The 11,992-nt window shown below is 39.5% G+C and overlaps 1 protein-coding gene across 1 annotated transcript in view; it reads left to right on the top strand.

Moving 5' to 3' along the window:
- The first annotated feature begins 2,883 nt into the window (after positions 1-2,883).
- MEI4 (meiotic double-stranded break formation protein 4) overlaps positions 2,884-11,992 on the top strand; it is a 134,359-nt gene continuing 125,250 nt past the window's right edge. Inside the window, exon 1 of the mRNA XM_059468746.1 lies at positions 2,884-2,902. The gene's annotated coding sequence lies outside the window, so the exon portion shown is untranslated. The remainder of the gene's footprint in view (positions 2,903-11,992) is intronic.

Genomic DNA, 11,992 nt, shown 5'->3' with positions numbered 1-11,992 from the left:
AGGTGTGTCTGGTGTACTGCATTATGTTGCCTTTGAAACTCAGCCATAGAGGAGATGTTGTAATGGGATTTGCAGCTTGTCTAGCCTGGGAAAAGGATAATGTGCACTTGTTCTTTTAAGTTGTGTGCCACACCAGAAATGTTAAAACATCCAGTAGAAGCATTTTAAAAATACATTCTTTGAACTGCAGTTTGCAAAAACAACAGTTGGTGGCACTTTGAAACAATTTTTATTTCTAAATGCATTTGCTTATTGTAGGTGTGTACAAGATTACATTAATATTAAATTACTGTTCTACAGTGATTCAGATTAGGGTAACGATACAGAACTTATCAGCTGTCTCTGCATGGAACACAGACAGCTTGCTTAAACTGAATCTGAAATCTGCATTTGTAAAAAACAAGGGAAGGTGTTCAGGGAGATTAATTCTTAAAAAGAGTCACAGAGAAATTACCGGAAGACAAATAATGGCAAATGGAAAGCAGAAAGTCACTGCAATCAGCATGGCTTGCTCTGGTCTGCAGAGGCACTGTGGCCTGAAGCAGTATCACACGTTTCTGTGGGCAGCTTGCTCTCACTGGGTTTACATTTTGAACAGGTTTTTGCCATGGCATTGATGTGCATGGTATGTAACATGTATAGATTTCTGTTTCAACCAGCACCCACTAGGTAAATAGGCATTTCCTGGGATTTTAATCCCCAAGCAATGTGAGGATGAAGAACAGAGAGAGACTGCCATGGCCATTCCAGGAGAATCAAGCATTTATCTGTGATGATCCTATCAACCAAGTGAAATCACACCACCTGCACAGGAACTGCAAAGTGTTTGATATCACAGAGGAAACCTGGGCATTACTGGAGAAAACCAGTGGTTTGAAAGATATTCTCTCTCTGTTATCACACACCTTGTCTGAATAAGTGACATTTATAGTAGCTGACAAGCAAAACCTCTTTCCTTAGAGATTATATACAAGCCTTTCTTCCACGAGCCAGTTTCTTTTGAGCCATTTCAATTCCATAAGGGGTACATCACCAGTTGGTCACAAAAAAAGCCCTGAATACCAGGATGGCTTGCTGCATTAGCTGTGGACATTTGTTTAAAGGACAGAAAGACCAGACTACAGCTGATACTTGGCAATCTTTACAGCTTGGGCAAAAGCATTTCAGTGCCTTCTGCTTTGTCTCTAATTCTTGCATATTGGAAATGAGAAGTCTCTGTCAACAGAGAGTAAGAAATTTGGAACCACTGCTGTTGCAGATGATTTCTGTTTGCCATCTTGGCCCTGAATATGTTGGTCTTAACAGTATAATCCATAAGTGATTCTTACTTAGTTTACTAAATTACATGTTTTCCAGTTATTAGTAGCTCTTTATATTGGCCACTTTACGTTCTGTGGCAAAATGTTTTGCTCAGCTTCTGACATGTTTCTTGATGCATTTACTAATATGGTCTTTCCTGGGAATGTTTTGCATTTCTCCCATTTGATTACATGAGGCTGCACTGACGGGAGAGCTTGCAATATCCAGTATGCTAAGCCAAACCTCCTTGTTGTGAACAGTAATGCTGCCTGGCATTCTAAATTTTCTGTAATGTTCTGCTAGATTGGGTGTAAGTGTGAGCTAAATACTGATTTGAAGTGTTTGCTTTCATATACTTCCGTGTTCCTCAGCTTTTGCAATGTTCTTGCTTCAGCTGCATTCATGTGGTGCTTAGGCAGCCCAGCAATGCCTACAAGTTTTGTGCCTTAGTAACTTTCTGAGTCCTTGACACGCCCCCACTCCCCTACCTGCAGCAGTATTCTTCTTGCAGTCTGGGAGCATAGCTCTGCCTCAGTTTGAGATAATGCTTTGAGGCTCTTTTAAACAGTTCTCTCCAGTGCCTAATTCAGGAATGTGTACCTGGACCAAAAAAAGGGTTCTTTGCTGATGCTAATGTGCTGATGCTGATGCTGTTCTCTTACATGCCTGTTCTTGTGCTTGCAGAGGGCTCAGGAATTTTGTTTAGGTATTTTGTAAACCTGCATGCATAGCTAATCAATTTTCACACACTGCTGCTTTCAGTTCAGGTGTGGATGCAGAAATACCTATTTTCTGACTTTTACCTGCAGATAACTTATGACCCACTCTTTATCTTGGCTGCTAACCGAGGTAGTAATTTTGGGCTCAGCAGTTACTATCCTTCCCTTACATTTCTGACCTGCAGGCTTGATTGTTTTTATTATGCTAGATATAATTCTTTTGCTCACATTCTCTCTTTGAACTGCTGTATCAGTTGTACAACTGTGTACCTGTTATTAATGCTGGCTCTGAAGTGCCTGTAGATGTAAATCAGTGTCCCCTCCAGGGATTTCTGTCATTATATTAAATGAACTGGATCACGTTCCTCCTCCTTTTATCCCTACTTTCTCTTTGTCCTTTCTTCTCGTTCCTTCCTCCCTAGGCCAGGTGCCAAAAATGCTGGAGAGGCAGTATCTCAGCTATCAGCTTAAATTGTCAAACTGGCATCCACCTCTTTCATTTGAGGGAGCACTGTGATTGAAATTCCTTTTATTTTAGGCAGTGGTAGTATTTTAAACTCACAACTATCTAAAGAATTGGCGATAACGCTGCACTGCTTTGCTGTGAAGGGGTGGTTACAGACCAAGTGAGGAAATGTTTGCATAAATACTATGTAGGCAGATTCCCACCTAGAAAAAGCCGCTGTTTCTGCCAAAATATTCAGAATCTCTCTGGCATCCACCACAAGACAATTGTCAGACTTTATTGGTCTGATCAGGAAAGGCTTTTGCTTTCATTTGGTGCCAGCATATTTTCCTGACAGTGATGTGAGAGGTGACCAGATGTGTTTGTTGACCATGGAGATGCCTACGCAGGGAACCTCTTTCCTTCTTCTTCAGCAGAGGTGAGTGGAATTCTGCAGTTGCTGCCAAGGAGGATGGGTTGACAGCGTGCTTGGTGTTTATGACCTTTCCAGGCTGCATGGGCTGGCATGAATGCTTAATCATTGCAGGTGACAGACTGGGGGAGCCTGGGCTTTGCTCTAGAGCCAGAGCTCTGAGATGAGAACCCCGTGTCCCAGCTGGGGAGGCTCAGCTCAAACTACTCTTTGTGCCACACTTCTCTCTTTTTATCAACACGGCTAAAAATCAGGGATTTCAGGGACACAAGAGTCCCAATTTCCTGTTTAACATTTTGTTAACTAGTTAACAAGTAAACTCTGACTCTTCATTTACTAAACCAGAGAAACTTTATTAACTTGCTGAACACTTCTGTTTTATCAGGTGTTTGGGGATAATAGCAGGGGAGAGGAGACAATATAGAATCTAACATTTCTATTGGATCTGGCTGTGCTTGTTCATGGCTAACTTCCAGATGTGAATGTTCAAACTGTGGGTCTGCAGTGGGGGGATGTGCTCAGATTTGTTCTAAAGATGGAGTATTATAAAGAAAGTAGGACACATGTGACAAATGCTTCAGTCCTTTGAATGTTTTCCTTTTTTAATTGTTATCAACTAATCAAGAATATTCAGAAGCCTGGGGATGAGGCTAGAAGGGGAATGCTGACTGGACACAAAGATGGGACTGGTTTGCCTCAGATAACCCAAGCAATGATTTGCAGCCTGAGTTATTGGCAAGGAGAGCAATGAGGCACAGCATTACCTGGGAGTGGTGTCTGAGGGCTGACTGAGGTGTTGCTGACCTTAACAAAGAAAGTTTTCTTATACCATACTAAATGTGTTGAAGTTTTTCAGACTGCAAAAAGTGAAATGTCATCTCTTTTGATTTGTTAATGGGGAATCGCTGCACAGCATGTCTCATAAGCAGTATATCAAGTGTCACAAAGCACTCTGAATAAGAGGGAAAGTCAAATTATCCTTTGGCAGATGGAGCTATTGGGCAACTGAGCAATTCTCATGTAGGAAAATCTTTGTACAGAGTCAACATTGATTGGTTTGTTTGGTTTCAGTGTGAATAGATTTTCTCAACATTCACATTTTTTGCAGAAGTGATACTTTCTCAGCCAACTCATTAACTGTTGTGTTCTCTGTTGGAAAATATCTATTTAAACTCTTTGCTGCACCCTCCCAGCAACCTGTTCTGATGCATAGCTCCCTCCCAGGTGATACCAGAGATATGTTCGCCTTTTGCAGATCCTGGAATGAAATACAGAGTTCTTTTTCTATTTCATTACGAATGCAGCTGCCAAGGCCAGCATCTTCATTACCCCACTTTTGCATGCATGAATGCTAAATCCATTATTTATAGGCAAATTTCTGATGATAACTATTTGTTTGTCATTGGTGGAAATTTGCCTGTGTGCTCCCTCAGAAACAGATTGGCATTATATAACATTATATAACTTTACCTAACCAGCTGTAATACTATCAGAACACGTGTGCAGAGCAGCTCAGAAACAAATGAAAACATTTTAATGGAACATTTATTTTCAGGTAGTAGCACATGTTATGGTGGTGAGTCTGAAAGTATTAACAGCTGACTTACGAGGTGATATGTTTTTATCATTTATGTTTGGGATCCAGTCGTAATTGTCTGCTAATGTCAAGAAGACAAGCCGCTAATGTTGTGCCAGTAAAATAACACAAAGAAGTAATAACTGATTCCTTTAGGTGGTCATACATTAAAAAAACTAGAACAGCTTCTTCCAAAACAGAAAACCGTGTATGGAATGTGTAGACCTAGCCTTAGAAAACATGCTCACAGGTCCTGTTGTCTCATCTGCAAAGGATTTCCTACCTGGGGAAGCAGTGGCCCTGTCACCGAGGGCAGCTCCTGAGTAAAGGGCTGAGTGATACGCAGTTGTCTCTTGTCTATCTAAAACCCAATCAAGCAAATAAACAACTTATTTGCGTAGAAGAAGGCTCTTAAAAAACCCAACTAAACCCAACTAACCCAACCCAAACAAAAAACCCACACACATATGAACAATATTATGAATTCTTTTAACCCTGTTGAGCCCAAAAGGTCAACCAAAAAAAAAAACCAAAAAAAAAACCCCAAACAAAAAAGCTTCTGATGTCTCTAAAAAAGGCTTTTGCAGACACTGACAGATTTTTCATTTCACTTGTCTACCTGGGTGAAACAGTCACTCAAAAATGGGATCAATGACTTTAATCAATATCTCACCCAATATTGTGAGAGGTCATCTATTATTGTCTCCCAGCACTTGGGTAATTTGCAAACAGACATTCCTTGTGCTGGAGTCATGCCCAGAGGGCTTCAGCAGGAAGGGAATACCTCTCTGTTGGTCAAGCACAAAATAAAAAAAGTCCACACTTACTGCTGGAACAGGAACGAGCTGTGACAGGAGTAAAACACAGGCACCAACGGCTTGAGAGGGAAGGGGTGAGAGAACATAATGGCAGAGAAATGGCAGAGTGAGGCAGAGCCTCTGAGCCACTGTTCCCTGGGGCTGAGGAATGGCTGTAAGGGGGCAGCTCATCAGAAGACCAAAGCTGTCTCCAGCACCTAAAGCAATTAGTAGATTTTTCAGAAGAGCTGGTGCCTGAATGTTTCTGCAAATCTCCTCATAACATGACTGTGAAAGCCACAAGCTCCTGAGTGCTACTGAAAACATGGCTTTTGCTTAGCTGTTGACATGGAAGCTAAAGCCACCCTAATGACTCTGTTTAGGTGTGGCTGTTTGCAGTGTTTGTCAGTGCATGTTCCTCCTCCGTGTCCAATGCCAGACCCAGTTGTGTCCTAAACGTGGGAATTATTGATGTCATCAAAGGTTAATAGTTAAAGAAATATTTTCATTGTTAAGTATCCCCAGCTGAAAAGCTGTTAATCATATCCCAGGAGAGCTTGCCAGCTTGCATTTTTGAGGATGCAAGGAAATGTTATTGCCTAGTTTTTATGTCACTGTGCAATGAGAACGGGTGTCTTACTATTTTATATAGTGTTCAGATATGAAATATAGCCAGACCTCTCTTGAAGTGTTACTCTGGTTTGATACAAATTTCAGGAAAATGGCATAAATTTATTATAGTCCATATATACAGGAAATTCTGATCTTTGATCAGGTTATCAAATTGACTAATGTACCAAGGGAAAACAAAATGTTTGCAAAAGGTGATAAAAAATGAAATTAAATTGAGGTTCACAGGATGGGATGGATTTCAAGGCTGGGAGATCAGAACTTAAACATTACAACCTGAATATTATATTAATAATTAATATTATATTAATAAAGATATTATAGTTGCTTTAAGTATAGCATATCTGACATAGTGGTATTGTTGTTTTGCTTTAGGAATACATTTAATTTCTTAATTGTCTCCTGACCAATATTTTCAGTGAAATCAACATGAGAACATCATCAGAAAGGAATCTAAAATAGTACAATCCTTTTCATCAAATGACATGAAATGTTTATTATCTATACTGTGTGCAAGTACATCTGCACACAGTATAGATCTGACTGTCACCAGGATGCAGATACACCACAGGATAGATAATAAAATTGTTTGAGTTACCTTGTCTCCAAATTCCTCATTAAATATTTCTTCTTTTCTGGAGAAATCTTCTGTAAAACTGCAGAAATCTTCTGTGATGCATCTTATGTGATGTTGTTATGATCCAAGTTCAGAATTTACGGCAATGAATTATTAACCCTTCTGGATCATCCTGAATATTGAAATATAGCTCATAAGGCTTACATGTGCTTAAATTTCTTCAACAAGTATGAGAAACTGCCAAAGCACCACTACCTCCTCTGCACAGATTGCAAGAATTTTATCTTTCTTTACATTAATTGAGGGTAAATAAAGCTGTGATACATTGCAAATAAGGAATTATTGTGGCAAATCCATCAGCTGAATCTTTGGCTCACAGGCATAATTATATTCCAACAATTATATAAGCTGAACTGGACTTATTTCTATTGAAAAGTTACAAATAAAAAAACAGATGCAAAAGAAAGCAGATAATAGAACACATACTCTTTTAAGTATTCATAAGTAAGTTATTCCTGTGAGTTATTGCTGTACTAGTAAATTCTATAAGAATCTTTTGTTAAGTGGTTTAAATTAGTCTGTCAATTAAGTGCTGTCAAGTTTAGGTGCTGTTAAAACCTCTAAGCCTAAACTGCTGGTCAAGTCCTGGGCTCAGTTTGGCAAGGGAGTCCACTCTGAACCTTATGATACAACAGGAAAGCCTCCCTTATTCCTTTTTATCCTTAGTCTTTCCCATCCTTACCCCTTTTTCTATCCCCAGACTCCACAAATATCATTTTAGGTTGTTTTTTTGTTCAGATTGATTGATTTCATTCTGACTATTTTAGTCTATGTACTTTAACCATGTATAAGTAATAGAGTGAACTTTGCCAATGAATTTTGTAATACTTTCCCTTTAATATTAAACCTGCTTTTACTGGTACCTTTTCTGGGGATTCTTTGAGCAACCTAAAATACTCATTCACAACAGTCTTAAAATCCCACATGGTTTTTCAAAATAGAAGCACTTTACAATGCATCTATTAAAGCCTTTTCAAGGTTAATGAATGGAAGACTGAATCTACATCCCAGTCCTGGTCCAAGATGCTGACTCAAGTTAACATTGTTAATCTCCTGTCAGTTTGCATCTACTAAAACATGAGGGTCAGTTTTAAAACTGAGAATTCAGTTGTCTCCAAAACTGAGTAAATAACCCCAAACTGATGTTTGAATAATTCAGCAGCTTTAAAAAGAAACTTATTAAATACTTCCAGATATAGAAAATCCTTCTGTACCATAAATTTAAACTGCCTAAGAAAATTTGCAACAAATGTCATAAAACTCTTAAGAGAATCCTTCACCATTGCACCAACTTGTTGTTCAAGAGGATTTTGTTGAGGAAGTTAGAGGTAAGAACTTTTTATTTAATCATGAAAAATTTATTGCAATGTTAACTACAAAGAGCCCATTCCTACTCCATAACCATTAAAATGCAGGAAGTCACCTATTCAATAATGCAGAATTGTGATGTATTAAAAATTTAAATCTATAAATATTAATAGAACACAGGTCAGTCCCTTAACGAACAGAGGTAGCTGTACACACAGCTATTGTTGTAAGCCTTAAGGGGTGTACATTAGTTATGACATAGAGAAAAACAGACATGTTAAAAAGCAGTTGTCCAAAAAAGGAAGTTTTGTTACTTTTTTCAGATGAAAGACAAGGACAGTAAATCCTATACTAATCCCAGTGTCTGTGCTTGTCCTTTGGGAAGGCAAAGTTCCTATTTCAATCTAACGAGTCAACGTGTTGGAGTCAGCTTTACAAGGGCATGGCATAAAGGTGTCTATAACTAGCAGCAGCCAAAGTCACCTTCTGCAGCCTTGCTCCTTTACACCACTTTGGCTGTATCAAGAGGTCAAAGACACGATATTGCTTTTCAAGGCACTGAAAACATCCGGACAATGTGTGCCAAATGTATCCAACATCAACAGAAGAGGAGTGATTGCCATGAAGAAAACTCCCAGGTTTTCACGGCCTGAGATTTATAACCTCCAGGAAAGGGGAAGCTGAGTGGGTTGTGAGAGAGCTTTCAGTATCAGCATAAAGCAAACTTGAAGTACTGCAGAGGTACCACTAGCTCGTCAGCAGTGAATCCTGTTGGATGTAGTCAGCTCTTGCAGGAGATATTTGTGGCCTTTCCCAGCCTAAACTGACATCCCTCAAGCCTCTCCAGCTCAGCCAGGGGAGCTAGTTAGCAACACAGGTTGAGTGGTGGCCTGCATGAGAAGCACAGATGTGACCTGACAGCAGAGCAGAGCTTGGGCAGCATGCACAGCACAGGGCTGTCCAGGCTGTGTCTGGAGAAACGTGTTTGCTTGAAGCTCTCAGCCACTCTAGGAAACCACTGGAACGTGGCCACATTGTTTCATAGCCTTATCTGTGTTTGCCACACTGTAATGCTGCAAATGCAGGAAGACACAGATGTCTGCTGCCTGCAGCCGAAGGGTGAGGTGTGGGGGGCTGAGTGTCCTCCCCAGCTCCTGGGGACAGGGAACAGGGCACAGCTCCTGGGGACAGCTCCTGGGGACAAGTCTGCTGTTTGAGAAATAGAGAAACAGCAGTAGAGAGACCACTGGTCTTTCCAAGGAGGGCATCTTTCATGTTCTTATTTCCATCCCTTGCCTGATCCAAGATATTCTTCCCCAGTTTTGTAAGAATACAAATGCAAAAATGGAAGCATTTTTCTTTTTCTTACAGGCTGTCTGTTCTTCCTCCTCTCCCCCTTAGGTGGAGTAAGAAACTGCAGGCTAGAGCATAGGAATAATTCCCCAACACACCACAGGGAAAGCTGATCATCTCACATGCATTGTTTTTGGCACCACATCAGGAAAGCACATCTGTCTTCACCATTTCTCACAGTGGCGGCGTTGAACACTCCACACTGCTCTGCAGGGTGCTCCTTCAGCCCTGCTCTCTGAGGGAGCACACGAGGCCAGAGGACCCATGCCATGGCCTCTCGGCTTCAAAGCATGATTTAATATTAGGCTTAATTCAATTTTAGACTAATGACAGTCATAAATAGTATCACAAGAACAGTGGAATGAGGAAAATACAAACTTGGTGGAGACAACACTTCAGTTATTGAAATGTTTTGAATTAGAAATAGTGGCTGGAAATAGAATGTTTGTTAGGCAATCTGGGCCTGTTTAGAGATACTGTATTTAGTTGAGTCTGAAAGTGAAAAGCAATTTCCTAGCTGTGTGTTTGTCCTAAACTTCTTCATCTGCATTTCTAAGGGCTCTTGATACACTACTTTGTTGAATGTTCCCTGCTTTTAATGATGTGACAGCTCTGCAAAAGATTGATGGTTGCTATTAATATATAGGAGAATATACAGGTCCCATCTGTATATCTGAGTGTTTCAGAATAGAAATGGAATAGATTTGGCCACACAGAAACAGAATAGGCACTGCTGCAGCTAGTGCCAGATCTCCATTCTCCTGAAATTTTGTCCCTCTTAGGATGACTATTTCTATCCCATTGTGACATTTATCCCATTTCTGATTCCAGTTTTTTGAACTCTGTAACACCAATGCTAAACATGGTACATGAGCTGTTCTAACTTGGACCTTGGCAGGAGAAAGAATTCAGGATGTAGCAGTAGTTAATAATTTTGTTATTAGGTTAAGTAGTCTGTTAGACAGGAAGAGATCAGCAAAGCACTTCTTATTGATTTGATATGAACAAGCCAACTGTATTCATTTGTAACCAGCATCTGTGCAATAAAAGATATAAAAACAACATAAAAACCTGTTATTTTGTATGTTTTACCCTGGATTGCTCCCAGGGCTTCTCAGTTTGTTCCACTTCACTGTTCATTTCCACACACTTGGGTTCATACCATCTCATGTAACTGTGCTTGATTAACACCACTGTCATTCTTTATTTCATCATCTCTATTAATTTACTAGGCTTTTTGTTCTTTCATCAAGTAATTGGATCCTGTCTTTCTTTCTTGATTTTCACTATTATCTTCTAGAAGCACTGAACCTGGTTGTTCCTTATGCCTCACTTCTTGGCCTCATTGTCTTTTTTCCCTTTCCTTCTTCTCCTCTTCTTGACACATTGTGGTTTTTGGATATTAATGTTTGTCATATGTCTATTGTTGGACAATTACAATTAATAAATCCAGCTTTATCATTCTGTGTGCACTCACACAAAGAGTGTGGGCATGGAAGCAAGGAGGATGTGGCTTTCCATTTATATATGGTGCTTTACGGACAGAAATTCCCCTATCTCTGGAAAGCAGACATATGCTTAGTGTTGGCTCCCTAGAGAGACTGAGAGTATTATCTGAAGAAGCAAATTCCCTACTAGAAAAAACAGTGGGATTGCTGCAGGAAAAAATGCAACCTAGTGTCTGTGTGGTATTTCAAAAGTTCACATTTTTGCATTCTCAGCATTTGTCCTTTTAGAAGAATACAGAGCATCTAACAAATACCAGTCTGTCAGTCTGTTGGGGCCAGGTGATGGCTTCAGTGATGAAAGTCCAAAACTCTTTTGTCTCTTATGGGAGCTTTTGCCTAATTGAACTATATTGTCCTTAAGCTAAAGGCAGTTTTATTAGTGCATGCCCACACCAAAACATCACTAACACAAAGGAGAACATTGACGAAAGAGATAGGCTCAGTCTCCAAATCTACTTAGGCTTGTTAGTGATGGCCACTCATTGTATTAACAGTGTTGTGTGGCTTTTGCTTCTGAGCCAGCATGGCATCTCCTCAGTATCTGCCCTGTCTTTGCAGGGTAACAGGGCATAGCTAAACTGTGCCTTGGGCATGATGAGTTGTGTATTTCACTGGAAATCTTCATTTTAAAAAATCTGGATTTACAGTGACAAAAAGAAGCAAAACCAAAAAATTACAATATAGGGTTATAAATACCAGGACATTTTATTTGTAAGACAAGAGAAGACGTGCTTACCTATGTGTCCTAGATACAGAGGCATAAATGCTCAAACTTTTGCATTTGAGCACATCTCACAGCAACAAAAAGGAAATTCTGTGTGAGGAATATCAGTTGGTTTACTGTATAATGGATTTTATTTAAAATATATCTGCAGTCCTCCATAGCACTCACAGTGATTTACAGGATTCCATTTATATGCTCTTTACAATTTAGACTACTTGCTGTAAGCATTGAAAGTTGACTGGAAACTATTAACATCTATTTATCAGAGTATTTTTTGCAGAAGTCAAATGGTAGCTAATGCTTTTGGAAGAGATTTCTATCTATATACATAGCCATTCCTTAAGCAATATTCAGAGTTGATTCAAAAAACAAGAGAGAGAAGTGATTTCTTCTCTTTGTCATTTACTGTGAACAAAAAAGTCAATTGCATAATATGCAGCTACCAAGGCTTATTTGACCAGCACTGGTGATAATAAATGAGAAGGGGAACAAAAAACTCAGGTTGTCATCCATCTGCAATGGCATTTTTAAAATGGTTAAATATAAAACCATTTAAACAATTT

The sequence above is a fragment of the Ammospiza nelsoni genome, chromosome 3 (assembly GCF_027579445.1).
Source record: "Ammospiza nelsoni isolate bAmmNel1 chromosome 3, bAmmNel1.pri, whole genome shotgun sequence".
NCBI classification, from domain to species: domain Eukaryota; kingdom Metazoa; phylum Chordata; class Aves; order Passeriformes; family Passerellidae; genus Ammospiza; species Ammospiza nelsoni.
Note: the sequence above shows the minus strand (reverse complement) of the source record. Positions and strands in the feature narration are given on the sequence as shown.